Source organism: Mya arenaria, chromosome 17 (assembly GCF_026914265.1).
Source record: "Mya arenaria isolate MELC-2E11 chromosome 17, ASM2691426v1".
In the NCBI taxonomy this organism is placed as follows: Eukaryota; Metazoa; Mollusca; class Bivalvia; order Myida; family Myidae; genus Mya; species Mya arenaria.
This window is the reverse complement of record NC_069138.1, coordinates 6,848,093-6,867,197: the sequence shown is the minus strand read 5'-3', so window position 1 is coordinate 6,867,197 and position 19,105 is coordinate 6,848,093. Positions and strand designations below refer to the sequence as shown.

Genomic DNA, 19,105 nt, shown 5'->3' with positions numbered 1-19,105 from the left:
TACACATTTAGAGTTGGAGATGTGGGTCTTATTCAAATTATGTCATTAGATATATTTGGACTTAAAGAAGTGTTTTTACACGTACGTTTTCGCCTCTGCATGTGATTGCGTCATACAGATTTTAAAAGGGACATGGCTTTCAGACAAACACAAAATTATTTCAGACATAACAGCATCCGGTTTAAGTTTGCAAATCCGGTTTACTTGCAAACTTAGTTTTTTTATTATCTTAGATATCAACTTCAAAAGCGACACATAGAAAGTTTGCCCATTAAATAAGAAATATTTTAAGTAAAATTAAAAAAAAAAAGTTTTAAGAAATATGAAAATTTTAATTCCAAAATTGATTTCTCCCGTTGGCCACCAATTGGATTTTAGGTTCCCCGCGGGGTTTTGGCAAACTCCAATTGGAGAATTTTCCATATGAGCCGAAACGGAGGAAAAAATCAGCAATTTGAAAAAAATCAAATATTACAATTTGGAACAGAAAATTACATTTCTATTTATGTTTTGAGTACTAGAGTTATTAACTTTATTAAAATCTAAAAAAAAATCAAAAATTATGATGTTGTTAAAACGGTTCTCCAATTGGAGAAATTTCCAATTGGAGAATTCCACAGTTAATTTCTATTGATAAAATTCACCAATTGGAGAATACAGAAGTTGGAGAACACAGAAGTTGGAGAAATCACCAGTTGGAGATTTCCACAGTATTACAGCTGCTGGGTTAAAAAAAGTTGGGAAATATACATGTCATCATATAATTGCTAATTAATTTAATATTGATAGAATATTCAAGAAAATAACAATGCAAAATGTTAGTTGTTACCTGATTTCGCGTATACCATCGGCATTTTCAACTAGTGTGCAATCTAAAGCAGTTTTATTATATACAACTGCGTCAGATGTGTAGTTTTATTATTCCTTTTCAGAAAACTGTTTTATCAAAATGCATATTTCACTAATAAATCTAAAAAATCAAACTGTTTGCTTAATTTTGCATTTTCCAAAGATACTTCCTGGTGGTACTTGGTTATAATATTGAATTTTTAATCGACTTTAAGGTTAGAGAACACTGAATGTATTCCTTAAGACCACTCGGTCAAGGATTACCCGTGAAAGCGCAAGCACTTGCTTCAAACAGGGTCATTAAATTATTTTTCAAAGCACCGATGAAGGGGTACAAATTTCATTGGTTAAATTTAACTAAAATAAACAAGCTCGATTTTGCTAAAGGTGATTAGCTGATAGAATCACTCTCGAGTCCGTTTCCTGGCTAGAAACTGTGTCATTTTTGAGAGGCCATCCATGAGTAAGTACCCCAGGTGGGGATCGAACCCACATAGTCGTGGGTAAGAAGCAGAAACCTACACCACTAAACAACTTTCATCCTTAAAGTACCGAGAGGCAGGCATCACGCGGCAAAGGGATCGAGCTAAATGTACCATGGAATGAACCCACGACTACGACTTCAATAGGCTACGCCTTAACCAATAGGCTACGGAGACGGTATTAATGCATGTACTCAATTGCAGATTCAGGGGGGGGGGGGGTCGGTCCCTCCACCCCTTTGAATCGTCCGTTTATACATTCTCAGTCAATATCGGGGAAAATAAAATATTAAGATAAAAATGCCCTATTTCGGACTATAAATTAGAGGAGTACACCTTCCCCGGCCCAACATTTTAAGCCATTCAATTTCTGTTCTGAAGGAGGGGCGGATGTGGAAAGATTGAGCCAATGAGTTTCTGCAATCAGAATTGTTGTTTCATAATGTTATAGTTCCTATAAACAGTTTAAACGTTTTAAGACATCGAAATAAACAGACGCATGTTCAGTTTAAACATACTCTGTATACAACGTTCTCGTACTCCAGTGCGATGATGCTATGCATTATATTTATCATCCGACCTCTGATGAACAGGAATGACAACGTTTAAAAGCTATTATTTATACAATTATGATCATCTGACTGACTGAGTATCTGCCAAAACTTTTCTGTTTAAAGAGACTCTCTCATGTTTTGACACCAGACATATTTTTTTCTCGTAATGCATCTGAACACTTATATTTATTTTACTCCTTGGTATTGAATTTGCAGAAATAATAGTAACCAGGTTGATTTTCTTTTATACTTCAATTGCATTTTTAAAAAAGATGGGAGCAAGCCCATGCCGGTGCAGATAACACATACTCGAAGATTATGTCAATCAACTGATTGTGCAACAGCCTTTTGTTGAATCGTGTTTGTGACGCATTTCAAAATTTTGGACTTCAAAGACTATATATTTTAGCACATATCAACATTTAGGGTTCCAGCCATCAATAGCTTAGCTTTAACACTTAGTTTGATTCACAATACTTTATTTCGTAATAACAATCTATAAAATCCAAGTAAAAGATGCATTTTCAAAACCCTGTACGCTTCGCTTAAATTCACTCAAAAACTCAAGTTCGAAAGATTTAAAAAAGTATGTCATAAACATATCCCCTTTAGCGGCTGAGGAAGCCGGTCCAAACCATTCACATACTAAAAAACTGAGTTTCTTAATATATAAATCTCTAATAAATTTGCCAAATAAAATTCAACATGGGTAAACAATTATAAAAAATAACGTATTTTATGTATTGCAACATATTTATAAAAAGATAAAGTCAATTGAATCAAATGAATATTTTCAATGTACTTTCTTTCCCGCGGTAAGAGGACTTTTCATCTTACTCCAACAAGTGAGGAGTATGGTTGATTCTCTTCGTGAGTGAACTCAATTTTTTAAACACTTGTATTTCAAATCTAGTCCATATAAACATCCCCTTTAGATTCTTTGACGATTGCATTTTCCATGGGAGATCACTGCGTAGGATAAACATACAAGTGTTGTTTAGCCACACTGTGGTTTCAATAATGTCAGGGGCGTAGCTACCCCTTTATTCATGTGGATTCATAAATGTGCTGGGGAGTTCGGGGGCATGCCCCCTCAGAAAATTTTGAAAACCATGGTGCAATCTAGTGCATTCTGTGCGTTTCGATGTGCATTATTTTGTACTGGAGTTTTTGGATCATGTAGTCAAGTTCGCATACTGCTACTTCGGTGTTTTTTTTCAGAACCATGTTTTTTTCAGCAGCCTATTCACGTATAGGCGGCTACACGCCTGTATGTTGTGCATATGAATGTATAATTTGGTTTATATGATGCATCCTTAATGTAACACCTCCTTGCTGCTACACCAATAGAAACTTCATTGGATATTAGCAGTAAAAGAACTAGCACTGACGTTCCCAATTTTCGTCTGGGTCATTTAAATAATAGAAAACAAATTACATGATAAACAAATTTGTTTTGACTTCTTTAATGAATTATATAAACACATTGTACAAACATATCATGACACTTTTAAAAAAAAGTATGGCTGTCAATAAAACAGTATGCTAGCTTTAAAGATTGAGGCAAACCATTAGAATTTTACAGCGGTCTTAAAAAGGTGTATTTAAAGCTGCAATCTCACTAATTGATCGTTTTGACTACCGCTGTCAATTAAACAGTATGCTAGCTTTATAGATTGAGGCAAACCATTAGAATTTTACAGCGGTCTTAAAAAGGTGTATTTAAAGCTGCAATCTCACTAATTGATCGTTTTGACTACCGGCACTCTTTTATTGTTGGTCTATAAATAGACCATTTTTTGCATAGACCCAATTTTAAGTGATATAGGACTACTGAAATAAGATCAGATTGCATTTTGTCATATTTATGGCTAAAATGATGTTTTATGGGTATAGTAGCATTACGACCAATTTAATGTAAATGAACTTTTCGGCAGTCTTACCAAACATTTTTGATTGGTTCTATTGTGAATTATCTAATATGACTGAATTAGAGGAATGATAACCAAATCAGCTTTTGAGACAAATTTTTTAAAGTGTCTAAAATGACAATCTGTGAAAGTGCAGCTTTACCTTTTCATCTAAAGCTTCATTTACACATTGTTATATTATAAATAACTGTTTAAAAGGTCTCATGTACAAAATAAGATATTAATTTTCATACAAATATCTAAAATTTATTAAAATAATAAAGTTCCATTAACATATTTCTTAATAGTGCTGTTTCTCAACTGACAATACCATTCAAAGCAATCATTTCAACTATGAAGTTAGTTTTAACTTTCAACTTTTTTATAGCATATATGCAACAAAATATACCAAAAATACAAGCCATGAACAATATGATTGTTCAACTTACATTGTCCTTGACCTTTTAAAATGACTATTTTCCTGTTCTGTCTATTTGTAAGTTGTGCCCTGAGGAATGAAGTATGACTGTATGAATCACAAAAAAAGCAATAAAAACACTAAAAAAATCCCCCATTACCCCTGTAATTTATAATACAGCAGTAAAATCAAGCAATTTTCAAGATTGATTGTACTGCCAAATCAAAAACATGTTTGCCAAAACATTTAGAGCTGCATTCTCACAGATAAACCGTTTTAACATATTTTGTTTTGTCTTGGAATGAGCAAATTTTTGCGTAAATATCAGCAAACCAATGGTAAAAGATTGCTGACAAAACATCAAACCCCAGATTTCATATTTCCTTCGAAGATTAATGTTACTAACGGTTTAAGAAAAGTGCATAAAACATCAATGTTTTAACTTAAATAGAAAAGTCTGCGATTGCATTTTTTGTCAGTAGTCTTATATTACTGGTTTCCATGCATTTTTCGCAAAGATTGGATGGTACCAATCCAAAACAAACAAGAGGCCCAAATGGGCCTATGCTCTACTGGCTGGGTTGATGTGTGGTCAACATCACTGTTTTCAAAAAGAACCAACACCTTATGGGTATCTGAATACTCAAAACTGAAGACTGTATCATATTCGCAAGCATTTATTACAAAATAGCATTTCTTTATACTATCAAGGCCCATCATCTAATAAGTTCAAGGCCAATAATCCAGGAAACATGGGCAGATCAGGTTTTTGAAAGGAACTGAGCTCTAATGGATATACTGGACAAGTTTCATTAAGATACAATCAAAACTGATGACTGTATCGTGTTACCAAGCAATTGTTTACTGACACACTATTTTTATTATTATCAAGGCCCATAATCTTGGCATTCATGGGCGGATCTGGCTGGTTTTCGAAAGGAACCGAGCTCTAATGGATATGTAGATACTGTACAGGTTTCATCAAGTTACAATCAAAACTGAAGGCTGTATCATGTTAACGAGGATTGTTTACAGACGCACATACTACGTACACATTACAATCGCATAAGCTCTTCTGGCCTTTGGCCAGTAGAGCTAAAAATGAAAAAAAGTTGTCAAAACATCCAAAGTGTGAGAGTGCATCTTTAACATTTGAAAGTAACTCTGTTTGCCTCATGCCCCTAAACAAGGTTTAATTATATTATATGAGCAGTGGGCTTGTCCCTGTATTTTTTATTGTATGATTGCAGTAATGGATACTGGTCTCATTACCTTCTGACAATTTTTCATCAATTTTAAGGAAACAGAAAACACATATTAAGCTCATATAACGTACAAATTTAATCTATTTCATTACGTTGAGAAATAGTTTCTAAAAATATTAATTGTGGAAACATATCTTATTTTAATACATACAGGAAATGGCGACATCATTTACCCTTTAGTATGAAAAATGCAGTTTCCTGATATTTGAATAGCGGTTCTTTATTTAAGCATCTCAATTCATTCAACATACACATAGTATGTATCAAGTTTCAAAGGAAACCAAATCATTGTAACAATTGTTTTCAAAGCAAATATTCACACTCTTGACAAACTACTTGTCCTAGTTTCAACTTTGAGACTTTTTGATGAGCCTGCACCTTCCCTCCTCTTATGCAGTGGCTTCAAGCAATAAAGCTAAAAGCTCAAGTTGCGCACTGGTGAACAAGACTGCTGTGTTGATAGTTAGTTGACAAACTGCACACTTGATGCCATAAATCATGTCCATCAACCTCCAGAATAAAGAAATGATGCAGCACAGAATTGATTTCAATTGGACCTCTCTGTACTTTCATCCCCTAAGGCCTTGTTGTAGTCAAAGAATGTGTCTTAGTGTGCAGTGCGTGATCTTGAGAAGCCTAAATCTGCTCGTCTGAGGAAGTAAGTCTGGCAGAGTGTGAAACTCCTGTCTACTCATATGCCTAGACGCCTGTGATCTATGTCTTCTTGTGTGTGCCCAACCATCACCTGAAGAAAATTTAGAGGAAGTTAGTGCTTGATTACAAGTTAATGTGACAAAACAAGGTATTTTATTTATGCCACCAAGATCTAGTATTCCAAGTGTCATATCTTGTATGTTAACTCAAAGCAATTGAGCATAAACTGTTTGGTAATTTATTTTAAGTCACTGCTTCCACTTATACTATCAGTAATATTGAACATGAACCGACTGACCCAAATATTATTCTAAATATTTTTATGTGCAGAAACCTTAATCCTATTAACCCAAAAGTAATCCAATTGTATGTCTTCACAAAACATTTTACAACAATATTTGTCAATTTAACTCAAATATTGATTATTGTTTTTTTTGTCATACAAACAAAGAGATGGCCCTATATATATTGCTCACCAGATTTGAGAAAGGATTCTAAATTAGTTATTGTTTGAACACTTACTGGACACTTTTGGTCTGACTTTATAATGCAGCTGGTGAAAATATCAAATGTCCCTTTATAATGGGCTTACAAAATCATAAAAAATGTATTTGTTTAAAAATTACAAAGGGCCATAATTCTTACAAAATAAGTTTGTATTGAGCAGAATAAAAAGGCTTTGCCTAAAATATAACCTCAGAACTATATTTACAAGTAAAACAAAAAAAATCTACAACCTAAAATATGTTTGCTATAATTCTGGTTTTGAGAGAGAATGATCAGAAGAAAACATCTCACATTCACAATCATATTAAAAAATAATTTAGTTTTTTTTTTTATAAATTCTATTTCAAAAACACTGCAAAAGACAAGACACTTACATTTCAATTTCTTGATTTAATACATTGATGATTATCAATTCTCATGAAGCGAGATGGGTCTTACACTCTAACCAGTGCAACTTGCATGTTCTTAGTTGCCCATGTATTACCTTTTTTAAATTTCTCCTCTTGATCTGAGCCACGCCAAAATGATGGGAGATGCTTTTGTTGTCTTTTCCATCAGAATGTATAGTACCTCTGTGTTTCTGTTTATCTCCTGAAACAGTAATAGTTTATTAATAATAATAACAATAATAATAATTAGTGACTTTTATTGGAATTATTTTCACCGCTTGTGCCTTGCACATTGGGGAACAAAATTGACTTTCGGAAAAATACAAATACAGGCCAACATCGATAATATATTGGTAAAATATACATATTTTATTTACAACAGTATGCAGTTGTTGTTTTTTTTCAAATACTACATAATTATATTATCAATGATATTTCATAATACAATATAATTTATATAAAAATTGAAATAACACGGCATAGTTGTTGACAGAACATGAACAAATAAATGTGTAAGACTACTACTTTATGGGGTGTAAATAACTCAGGGCTTTCACTTTAGGGACATTTGAACACTTTTGATGAAGATCCACTACCACACCCACTAATCCCCCCTTCTGAAACCATATTTTTTTATGGATCAACATATGGTAAAGGAATTTGACAGATGGTAACCTTAGGAACATTTCTGTGACATTATTTTGAAAACAGGCCAGCAGGATCTGAGGAGAAGATTTTTCCATTTAGACATATAGCGAAAAGTAGCTCCGCACACTACAGCAAGTTTTTTTATGAATCAATATCCGGTGAAGAAAATTCATAGAGGGTATTGAAACATTTGTTTTGCTTCATATGAAGATAACTTAACTAGCTCTTCATCATATTAAATAAAAATTAGCACAGTCTATGCCGCACACACAGAGCCCCGCATTTGATCTTTTATCAAAGTTTGATTGAGAGTTTAGTTTCTTGGCACACTTTGACAAGTCTTTACAGGTCTATTAAAGCTGCACTCTCACAGATTAATCGTTTTGAAAAGTTTATTTTTTTATCTTGGAATGAGCCAATTTATGCAAAAATGAATGGAAACCAGTGATTTAAGAGTGCTGACAAAAAATCAGATCACAGATTTTAATTTAAAAAATGGATACTTGTGCATTAAAATTAGTTTATTTAGATCTTATGTCAGCAGTCTTATATTACTTCTTTGCAGATATTTTGGCAAAAATTGGCTCATTCAAAGACAAAAAATAAAAGATTTGTCAAAATGGTAAATCTGTGAGAGTGCAGCTTTAAAGTGTTTGAGAAAAGTAATCACCTTATCAACACCGGTAAGAAAACAAATACAGGGCTCTTTGCAGCTGTATAGTCTGTCCTTTAGTTAATTCAAAATGGTGAAGAAAAATAAAAGTTGTCTTCTGTTTTAACTTTTAAGTCATTCAAAGGAATATTGCCTACTGTTGCAGCATTTGTGACTGCACATATTAATGTGGTATACATGCACACACTGATATATAACAGTATTTGCCAATTTTGGGCTTTCACTTCTTGAACATGTTTTGAGTTTTAGAGATCTGAATAGGCTAATGTTTTTTATGACAATGATGCAGGTGATCTAAAACATATTTGTTTCATCAAAAGATCCAGGAATGAACAAATATTTTTTGTGTGAAAAAACAACAGTTCAATTCATTTTTTTATGTAATTTAGTTAAAAACAAAATTTATTTAAGTTAGCTTTATATATCTCTATATAATTCTATTATTTATTCCACAAAATATATTCCAACAGCAAATTTTAATGATATGCTTTTTTCAAACATTCCAATTTATTTTGTCAATAAGATCATTTAAACTATTAGCAGGCAATAACCACCCTTTAGTTGACTGTATTTAATAAATATCTGTACGAAAATGACCAACTAAGATCTTAATTATACACAGTAAAGACAGTTACCATGACAATACTTGGTGCTTTTAGATGAAGGCAAAGATAACAGTCAGAGAGTTGCTACTGAAAAATTTCTTATCAAAATTTGATCAGGGTCAGTAGCCTTCAATGATATATTATGTCATGGACCTATAAACTATGGTTTATATGTCCGTGATTTATGTATATTGAATTAAAAATAAATAAAAATGTACATTAATTTTACTATATTCTTCTTTATATCTTAAATTCTGAACAATACAATTTTATTGTTTTATGTCACTGAATGCATGACTTGTGTTCTTTTTTAATTGCTAAACTTTTAATACTAACATGCCACACATATATATATTAATGTTTTATGCAGTTTTCTTAAATCGTTAGTAAGGCTTAAGCCATTAATCATTAATTTTCGAACGAAATATGCCAATCTTTGATGTTAGCTTTTGTCAGCAATCTTCAATCATTGGTTTGCAGATATTTACCAAAAAATTGCTTTTTCCAAGACAAAAATAAAAAAAGTTGTAATATTGGTAAATCTGTGAGAGTGCAGCTTTAATTTATTATAATTTGGCGATTAATTCACGTTTACATATCATATATGTATTTCAAGAAATGGGACTTGATTGGATATTTTAAATATCAAAATATATATTTGATAATCCTATGTGAGTGTCAACAATTATTAAAGTGTGTCAACGTTAATATACCATCCTCCACAGCTCCAACCCTGAAGAACACTCGCACAATATTGTCCCCCACCGCCACCTTTTTATAAGGAAAGTCCCAATAAAATTTAAAATATATTGACCTTAAAACTACTTGTGAATAATAATTTATAATTAACATACTGTCATTTAAACCTTAAAGTTGTTGAAATTATAATAGCTGCATTTTCCACATACTAATAAGTCACTTAAATAGCATAATTCTAGGCACCACCATACTTGTAAGTTTTCTTTTTCTAAGTCTAAATTTAAGTTACTATGAAATGGCTTATTTATTGCTTTTCCTATGTATTGAATGACTTCGTTCTTTGAAAAAGGCATTTTCATTGTTTTTATGATCCTTGTGGGAAACCGTGACACCATTCTGTGTATATCATAAACTTGTCAGACACTTTTAAATGTCCCCACAGTAGGACTGCAGGAAAAACCTTGACACTACCTAGTACAGAAAAGATGCTTCACTAAATATTAAAAGTTGTAAGTTTCTGGTTCTCAAGCTCTTCAAATTTTTTAAATTATTACATAAAGCTCGATATTTTTATAATCATTCCATTTTTAAATTATTATCAAAGTGAAGAGTTTGATAAAGATTTAATTTAATACTTTCAATCAATAGCCTTTTTGATACTATAAAATATATTACTTTAATTATTTTTCCTCCAGAAACCATTCCCTTATATTATAACAAATTGTTCAATAAGGGTATGATTAAGTAAAATCTGCTATTATAAAGAGTACCATATATATTCATAAAAGAAACACAACTTTCACTGCACTACAATTAAAAAGACAAAGCATTTGCAAAGCAAAGCAGAACATTAGGTCTCTGGCTAACTGATACATTCACTTAGTCATATGACTGAAAATTTTCTTTCTAAAATTTCTTTTTCTTCAACTTTCTTTAAAAATTCTAAAATGGAAAATATGACATATATATCTCTACTTCAAGAATAAAAAAAAAAATTAAAAAAAAAAATCTTTTTCAGGTAAAGAGTATGATTTAGATTTGAATTTTAACAACTTTTTTATGTAAAATCTATTATTTTTCGTTGCCTTCATTCTTAAAGCAAACCCCTTAAATTTCCATTTCCAAAATCTCCAATTATAAAGAATTCCATATTCATTACAGAAACACTGTCTTTTTCACTATTAACTAGGCTAATAAATAAGCAAAGCAATTATTTAAACATAAAATGATATGATGATGTAATAAGAAATGCTAACAGCAATACGGAATTTTATTTACATTTAGAAATGGGATCAAAGATGAGACTTGACATTCTAAATGAATGAGAATGCTTAGAAAATATACAGAAATATGGAAGATAGTTTTGTTTCTTAATGACACAAATTCAAAGTAATGTTCCTTTCTTGATTGGGTGGGACTAATTTAGCTCCGCCTAAAAATTGTTTTGTCATCAGATTAGGTATAACAAACAATCTGATTGGATCAAAATCCTGACCAGTATAATAAACTCTGAATGGAGGCATCCAATCAAAATCTAGTAATATTTCCATTTGTTTCCAATTGATTGCACCATCAGTGATTTACACAATCAGTGATTTATGGCCTTTTAACTTGTAATGGTCTAGTGGCAAGTGCATATATGTCTTATGTTAAATCATGTTTTAAGAGCTAATTAGAATTTTAAAGTCTAAGCTATGTGACAGAAAATTAAAACCAAAATCTTTTTTTGAATTGTAGTAACTGATTCTTATGCATTTGATGAGGTCAGACATTTTAAGATATATAATATTCTGTGGATATGTGTTGATAAAGCATTTAATAACATGCCACAAAGCAGAATATTTATTAGGTCATTTTTTTTTACTTCAGACCCTGGGGCAAGTTTGGAGAGTTGCACAGAATGCTTAAAGAACTAAAGTGTTGGGAATCAGTCCCTGTTTGCAGTGTGTGTATACCACGTGATAAATTGCGTCATAAATGCTACGTCAGAAGGCAATATTTTGATTTGAAAAAAGACTTTAAACGAAGATAACTTTACTATTTCTTCACCATTTTAAATGAAACAAAGCGCAGTCTACGCCACCTACGGAGCCTTGCTTTCGGCCATTTACCAGAGTTTGATTGCGAGTTTAATTTCTTTAAACACTTCGACCAACCTTTTCACAATAAGGCCGTCTGACGGAGCACTGTCAAAACATGATTTTGAAAACGGGTTTGTCGAAGTGTTTGATAAAACTGATGACTTTATCAAATGTCGGTAATAAAACAAATGCGGGGCTCTTTAAGCGGCATAGACTGCCCTTTGTTTCATTTAAAATGGTGGTGTAAAAAAGGGTATCTTTGATTTAAGTGTTCATTTTAAGCAAAATGTTGCCTTCCGACGTAGCATATATGACGTAATTTGTCACGTGGTATACACACTGGTTTGACTATTGGTAATCGGTTCCACTCAAGTTGCTGTTGTAGAAGAAATGTTTTTTTGACAATACCTGGTACCGTACTTGTAATTGTATTCTTGTTCAAAAACTCATCATCCTTTACTCTACTTATGTTAGGTAAAGGATTGAAAATGTCTAGTTATTGTATTTTATGGAATTATTTTTACCACCTGTACAATATAATTTGGGAAAAAAAGTTGACATTGGGAAAAATACAAAATCAGGCTTAAATATCTAATTTAGATTTTAATGGCAAAATATATCATCGAAATTAGAGTTCGGGATGAACAAGCCTGAATTATTACTCTATTGCTTGGCATATTTTTGCCCTGCTATATTAAATTCAGAATTAGAACAAGCCCGGATGACATAATTTTCACCAGTGCAGGGTTGTGGGCTTGTGCTAATTTGATATACTACATGTTTTAAAGATGTTTATGCATATATTATTTTGTTATTTACAGAAAGTCTTGTCAAGATTTTTTATTTATTAATGTTATGAAATCTCCGCTTATCAATTTTGGAAAACATAAAATATGGTGAAAAATGGACAAGTTTTCTCTAGGGAAGAAGGCAGTAAGACAGTAAATTTCACAAAAAAAAACACACTATTAATGTTGTTTTTGCTTTAGCCATATTGTTAATGATTACAACCAAACAAAATTGACAAGATGAAAGAAGAAAAACTGATTTAAGGAACATACCAGTTATTTGTTCATTATAATTGATCATCAGAACATCACTAATTAGTATAGTCTATCTATATCATTATTAAAAAAAGAACATGGAAATTATATTGATATAGTATATGAAACATATTACTTGAAACTTAATGAAATCTCAAAACACTGAAGTATAAGCAATTATAAGTGTTGTGCCGATGATCAATTATAATCGACAATTGATCGGAAAGGCCTTCATCGGCGACAATCGATAGTGAAATTTGAACAATCGATTATAGAAACAAGAGACGTAACCACTACCGACTACCAGTTAAAAGATTGTCTTGAAAATATATTTTGTTTTTGGTCAATACATGTTAATGTTGAAATGTTCATGTGGTACTATGTTGTGTTATCTAGTCATATTATCATGTCAGTAGCTCACTACAGTACCTTATTACAAATTTTCTTTGTAATTTAACTGCAAAAGGATTGGTTCTTAACATCACACTTTTGTGGTTTTAAAATGTTTTTGTTTACTTCTTATATCATGTAAGAATTTAGTTTTCTCAGTTTTCTGAAAGAAAATGTTCTTGTAAAACATACATAATATTCAACTGCTTGTTTTACTTGTTACTGACTGATAATCAAAACGAAATTGATATTTTTCTTTGTGTTTACTTTACACATGTATTCAATACCGTACACACAATTTAGAGCCTGCGGTCTCATGATCTGTAATAGTAACTTGTAAACACTAAAGTATAGTTGCGTTCTGAATAAATAATGTAATTTATACAAATAAATGTACAAATAATATTGTAAGGGAACATTTTTTCTTAAACTGGTTCATGTAGATTATCTATATGCCTTATATATGATGACCAAAGATAGTTAAAAATGATTAAAGCGATTAATAATCGATCATTGATTGCTTTCATAAACCGATTATCTATAGTAATATTTCAGTCTGATTCCCAACACTAATAAGCAATAAAAACAGTCATTTGTATATATAATATATATCAACATCTACAGATACTTAGCCATAAGTTTTCAATTTTGATAAAATTAACAAAATTAGAATTGCGTACCTTCCTGTGCACATCTGTTTAATGAAATGAATAAATTTCCTTTATCATTAAGTAAAACAGTTTTTAAAATAACAATTGAAGGATTAAAATTTTGAGCTACTAATTGCATTACCATAGATCTACTCAAATTTTGACACTTTTTAAAGAATAACCAATAATAATTTCCAAATCTTCAAATGTAAAAGATCTACAGCATTCTTCCAAAATGGAAATATTTCATACTTGACTGAGTTCTTATTGAAAAATTGTCCTGAGGTAAAATGGTATTATTAAAAGTTTTAAAGGTAGGGGGGGGGGGGATTATTTTTTTGTGGGGGGGTCGTCGCCGGGTCCGGACCGATTGAGGTTCCAAATTTTTAGAAGCCCTGATTAAAAATGTGCTAACAATATTCCCAAATAATTTGGTACATTATGACAAACAAATAAGCTCATGATTGTGACAAATCATTGTTTCTATGTCTGCATAAGCGCACGATTGTGACGAATCACTGTTACTATGTCTGCAATCAATTTTTTGAAAAAAAGGTAAAAAAGTGTTATTGTTTATCCTTCAAACTAAATTCAATTGACGCCAAGTCTATTGCTAACTATTGCACCAGTCATTTGTAACCATGGCCTCCCCAGGTTCGGGGAATATTGGGGATTTTCGGTCCAGCCAACCCCGGCTTTAAAAAGCTACAATAATTAGCGATCAGGGATACTTTTTTATTATTTTGACATTTGTTATTAAAGTAAACCTGGGACACTAACTACATTATGTATCCCTGTCTCGTGTCTGCCATAGTCTAAAAATCTTCAAAAGACTCGTTGAAGGTCATTTAGGTGGACTAACGCCCGCTTAAATTCCTTCCTTGCAGGGATGAACTGATGGTAAAATGTCCTCGCACCAAAGGGAACCTAGGTTACGCCCATTCCCGGGGAAATTTTGAGGGGAAAAAGTAGACAAAGCTTTGCGGAGTAATGCCACTATGTGGGGGGGGGGGGCATACCTGTGCGTGATAAAAAATAACAAACAATTCTTATCATTTAAACCATCATGAAAACAAACGGCATTTAGACTTACCATACAGTTGTCTTCAATAAGTCCATAGCCCAAAATTTTATGATTGTCCATTTCAATCCATTTTTTACACGAATGTTTGTCTGAGGTCACCGGAGTAGGTCCTACTTGATTTGATGCTAAACCGGTTTAAGAAAATGTTCGTCTCCTACGCAGTAACCTCCCCTATTGTACAGTAGCAAATATAAATTCCATCACAAAATCTTCGCCTAACTCTCATAAATGTGATTTAAAAATATGTTAATATTTAATCAACGTGTTTAACGATCTAGCATTCATCTTTGAAACATTATTATAGTATCTTTATCCTCCATTAACAAACACGTGGACATGATAAGAAAAGTACATGCGTATATTTGATAAACGAACAAAAACATGCAAACAGGTAGCAGGATGAAACAATATGAACAATATCATTCCTAATGCTTAGAACGTATACTTGATCAAAGATAATGACATTCAAGACATGAGTTTTTAAACTACATGAATTGCGTGAAGGGCTATACACTTTTGCAAAAAATACCCCTTGCAATAGTATTTGGATATATTTACTTCTTATTTATCAATGTAAAGCTATCATTCAGTTACGGCAGGTGTTCAATGGAACTGAGCACAATTTAAGAGTGTAAACGAATTTCGTCACTGCTTTTAGCTACAGCTCCTAAACCCTGACAATAAGTGAACCGAGAAAATGGCTCCTTTTCAAAGAATCATTTGAAATGGATGAATTCTGAAACAAAGAATGATTGTTGAGCTTATTTTTTACAAAGTATTTAGTCAATACACAGTATTAGAGAACATTTATAAATAATATCACTGACATAACAAATAATTTAACCAATAATATGTTCGTGATAGTGCTATCATACATATATGTACCCATTTGATATGGCAAGAAAAATAACATACCGTGAGTGATGGAAACGAAATAATAAAAAGAAGCCACTTTTGCATAGGATAAAATATACACATCGAAAGGTTTTTTCTTTAAATTGGAGTGATCAAATTAAGTTTGTCACTAAGTCAACATAGTTTAATGTACCTACTGACAATATAAGATGGTGTTCTCTAACCTATTCGATTAATTGAAAGACACAAATTGAGCCCACCAGGAAATGAAAATTAGTAAGTTATTCTTTTTAAAAGTATTTAATATTTTCGAGCATCTAGGACCACAAGGCTTCAGAAAAGGATAAATAATTCGCAAATATGACGCAGTTGTATATGAGATCACTGTTTTAGATTGCACACAACGTCACAAGTGAAAACACCGATGTAATACTCGAAATCAGGTAACATCTTGCAATGTTATTTTCTTAAATAATCTACAATATTAAATTAATTAGCAATAATATGATGACATGTATATATCCCAACTTTATTTCTCCCCAGCAGATGTTATACAGTGGAAGTCTCCAACTGGTGATTCCTCCAACTTCTGTGATCACCAACTTCTGTGATCTCCAATTGGTGGCTTTTATCAATAGAAATTGACTGTGGAATTCTCCAATTGGAATTTTCCCCAATTGGAGAGCCGTTTTTACAAAATCATAATTTTTGATTATTTATTAGATTCCAATTATGTTTATGAATCTAGTACTACAGACATACATAGAAATGCAATTTTCTGTTCCAAATTGTAATATATGATTTTTTTTCAAATTGCTGATTTTTACCCCCGTTTCGGCTCATATGGAAAATTCTCCAATTGGAGTTTGCCAAAACCCCGCGGGGGACCTAAAATCCAATTGGTGGCCAACGGGAGAAATCAATTTTGGAATTAAAATTTTCATATTTCTTAAAACTTTTTTTTAAATTTTACTTAAAATATTTCTTATTTAATGGACAAACTTTCTATGTGTCGCTTTTGAAGTTGATATCTAAGATAATAAAAAAACTAAGTTTGCAAGTAAACCGGATTTGCAAACTTATACCGGATGCTGTTACATTACGAATTTTCAGCATGAACATTTGTTCGTACTTAATTTAAAAGCCTCAGCTAAAATAAGAAATAAGCTAAAAACTACTGAAAAACAAACTGGTTTGCTGTGGGTTAAACTGTATTAGTTTTATTGTATATTTGCCACCAAGTAATTCATTTGTTTTAAAACAATTAAATATAGACTGTTTCGATCTGATTGATAAATGTTCTACAATACCAATGTATCGGATTAGCTACATTGTATGAGAATGCATTAGTTGTATAACATCAATACGTCAGTAACATTTAAGGGAAGTATACGATGGCTACTCGCGCAGTGGATCTTTGCAGCAACTTTGTGCATTGTTGTGGTTGTGGATACTGTTAAAACAGGGCCATACAGAAGAAATTGAAAATACATTAACATGACATTCCCAAAAGCTCAATAAATTAGGCTAAATTATCAGTGGAAACACATTGATGTTGTTTCGCACAGTCATTTTCATCAATTATAAACAATAATCAATCATAAAAAGTCCTAAGATTGCTTTATTTAAACAATGTCTGGATAAGTGTCTCATTTACTTGAAATGTATAACTCATTGAAAGGTAACACATATCCGGTTTCAATAACAAGGCGAAATCAGGTTAATAGATGTTAAACGTACGTCCTGTCTTTAAAGTATCGAGCCTTGGGACTGTAATTTAATACGCCTTTGTGTAATGAAATTCTAACCGAATCAATCTGATTTTATCTCTCTGATGTGTTTGTCAGTTCAGTATAGTTATAAGGTTTCCCGCAATACTGTATTAACTCGTATAAATTAACAGATATTTGATACAGGTTTCCTTCTTGTTATAACCAACTTGTAAATTACGAGTACTAGTGCGTATTTTATTTTGAATAAACATAACTTCCTCTTTGGAACTTCATCATTGGAGGCACTTGCATAATGCATACATGTTAAGGGATGTTACTGAATTAATTTTCACTGTATGCGTGTCTTGTTTTTTTTCACTTATTTTCTTTAATAATTGTATTAATTTGTTACCTTACAAATAATATTATTGTCTCACGTGACAAGTTTTAATTTTAAATCAAATGTAACACTAATGATGCAATAATTTAATTTCATGATTCAAACCATACATTAACCAACCACATGTGGTCATATGTCTATATTACATGGTGTGTATGGCAGTAAAGTTGACTTTATAACTGTGATTCATTTTAAACGTATCAAAGTAAATTAAAGTTCAACAATGACAAGTTAATATAAACCGTAATATTTATTTTTTTATTGTTGTTTTTTTAATAAAAATTTTTCATGTCATATAAAATATATTGAGCATTGGTATAATTATGACTAATATTGATTAACAACTGTATTTCATTCTTCTTGAATAAGTCAATATATATTACTTCAGCTATTACTTAAGTGCAATACGTTACAGGGTATTATGTATTATTATACAAAGGGAGACTAATACATAATGTTGGATTGTGTCTATATTTAGTAACTAGACAATATGCCCTAAAGAGTTGTGTTTTCTTGTAAGAAAACAGTGCACCCAATTACCACTCCATAATACACCTTAATAATAAAGCTTACAAAGCTGTATGCACTTGCATGTTTTGTTCCTTTTCAAAGATGAACTGTTTATCTAAATTGGCAATCGAAATCTACTCATACAGTAAACGTTTCGGACGGGAATGTGCAATTTAGAATACAAGTTGACACAAGTTGTGTACCATAAAACGCCGATAGTTAAATTCATATTTGGCCAAAAAATAACTGTTTCCGGTAACCCGACCGACCATATTTTTCCTCGCCGACCCTAATCCTCTTTTAGGCATAAAAGTAAAAACAAATCATGAATTAAATATATCGTCGTTATTATCGTTGTTTCTCTGTCTCTGTTCCCGGAGAATATACTTTCATTCATGACATGTTTTACCGATAAGCTTTGTCAACAAACAGGAAAACAAAATGGTAGAGTTCGCTGAACATGTCCGATATCTTCTAATTGGCAAACGCTTGTTTGTGGTCCAAACATGTGCTTGATTATAGGAGACATATTTTGCTGCCTTTATAATACAATATTATGGATATAGTTTGCGGTGTTATTTATCCACATGTTCAAAACAAAACTTACTTTCTTCTTACGATTAGGCTTTGCGTATATTATGCGGGCTTCTTACGATTATACTTTGCGAATTCATGCAGGCTAACTGCCAGGTTCAAATACACATTTCATTAATCATCACATTAATTT

At 31.8% G+C, this 19,105-nt stretch overlaps 1 long non-coding RNA gene across 1 annotated transcript; it reads right to left on the bottom strand.

The window, feature by feature from the left end:
• Positions 1-6,104: 6,104 nt before the first annotated feature.
• Positions 6,105-14,987, bottom strand: LOC128223766 (uncharacterized). Its single transcript, XR_008259349.1, has 3 exons — positions 14,911-14,987; positions 7,124-7,230; positions 6,105-6,223 (listed from the first exon to the last, which is right to left on the bottom strand). It is a non-coding gene; the product is annotated as an uncharacterized LOC128223766 (long non-coding RNA).
• Between the last annotated feature and the right edge of the window lie 4,118 nt (positions 14,988-19,105).